Source organism: Corvus brachyrhynchos, unplaced genomic scaffold, assembly GCF_000691975.1.
Source record: "Corvus brachyrhynchos isolate BGI_N302 unplaced genomic scaffold, ASM69197v1 scaffold183, whole genome shotgun sequence".
NCBI classification, from domain to species: Eukaryota; Metazoa; Chordata; class Aves; order Passeriformes; family Corvidae; genus Corvus; species Corvus brachyrhynchos.
The window spans coordinates 216,456-217,906 of record NW_008236926.1 but is presented as its reverse complement, the minus strand read 5'-3'; the positions used below and the strand labels follow the sequence as shown (position 1 = coordinate 217,906).

General features: G+C 58.2%; 1 pseudogene; it reads left to right on the top strand.

The window, feature by feature from the left end:
- Positions 1-6: 6 nt before the first annotated feature.
- On the top strand, positions 7-1,342 carry LOC103611599 (annotated as a pseudogene).
- The last annotated feature ends 109 nt before the right edge of the window (positions 1,343-1,451 follow it).

Genomic DNA, 1,451 nt, shown 5'->3' with positions numbered 1-1,451 from the left:
AGCCCAGGGAGGACAAATCCCCGCAGCAGAACCTGGTGGAAGAGGCCATTTTGAGCGGCTCCATGGTGCAGGAATCCAATGGGGAGGAAAAGCCCTGGAGATCCCACAGGAGGAAGGGCTGCAAATGCAGCCCAGGGAGCTGTGAGGAGGAAAGACCCACCCTGTGCCGGGAAGGTGGCCGGAGATCCAGCCAGAGGTCAAACCTGGTGGTCCATGAGCAGCTTCAAGCTGGGGAGAAACGCTACAAGTGCTTGGAATGTGGGAAGAGCTTCAGCCGCAGCTCCCACCTGATTTGCCACCAGATGATCCACACTGGGGAACGGCCCTATGAGGGTGGGGAGTGTGGGAAGGGCTTCAGCCAGAGCTCTGAACTTCTCCGCCATCAGATGATCCACACTGGGGAACGGCCCTATGAGTGTGGGGAGTGTGGGAAGAGCTTCAGCCGGAGCTCAACCCTGATCCGCCACCAGAAGATCCACACTGGGAAGAGGCTCTACCAGTGTGGGAAATGTGGGCAGAACTTCAGACAGAGCTCTGAGCTGATCCTCCACCAGAGGATCCACACTGGGGGGACGCCCTACGAGTGTCCCAAGTGTGGGAAGAGGTTTCAGACAAGCCACAGGCTCCTCAAGCACCAGAGGATTCACACAGAGGAGAGGCCCTTCCGCTGCCCTGACTGCGGGAATGGCTTCAATTCTAACTCCACCCTCAATCACCCCCCGCCGCATCCACACTGGGGAGAGGCCCTACGAGTGTCCCGAGTGTGAGAAGAGGTTTCAGACCAGCTCCAGTCTCCTCCTGCACCAGCGTATCCACACGGATGAGAGGCCCTTCCGCTGCCCTGACTGTGGGAAGGGCTTCAAGCACAACTCCCACCTCATCACCCACCGGCGCATCCACACCGGGGAGAGGCCCTACGAGTGTTCTGAGTGTGGGAAGAGCTTCACCCAGAGCTCAGCCTTGACCAGACACCAACAGAGGCACCGGTAAGTGAAGCCCTGCAAGTGCCCCGACTGCGGAAGAGCTTCGTGCACTGCTCCAACTTCATCCCCCACCGAAGGACCCACATTCCCTGTGTCCTTGTTGGGAAGATACCTGGCTGGTTGTCTCCATATCCTTCTGGATCCCCATAGGCACCAGGGAAGACGATGTCTGGGAGGATTTGGGGGTTCTGAGGGGAGATGGAAGAGTTTTCTCCATCACTTTGCACTCCAGAAGATGAGAGGTCTCAATCTGTCACCTCACAACCACTGAATCTCAGTGGAAAATGTTCAGTTCCCACTCCAAATGGCTCAGTCACATTCCAAAAGTACTTGACCCTACAGCCCCCTCAAAATCCCCAGGAGGGGCTGGATGGGCATTCAGAGGGTCTGGACGGAGTGGGAGGTACGTTGTGGAGGGGTGGGCAATGGGAGGGGGGGAGGGGGTTGGGATGGAGAGGTGGAGGCTGG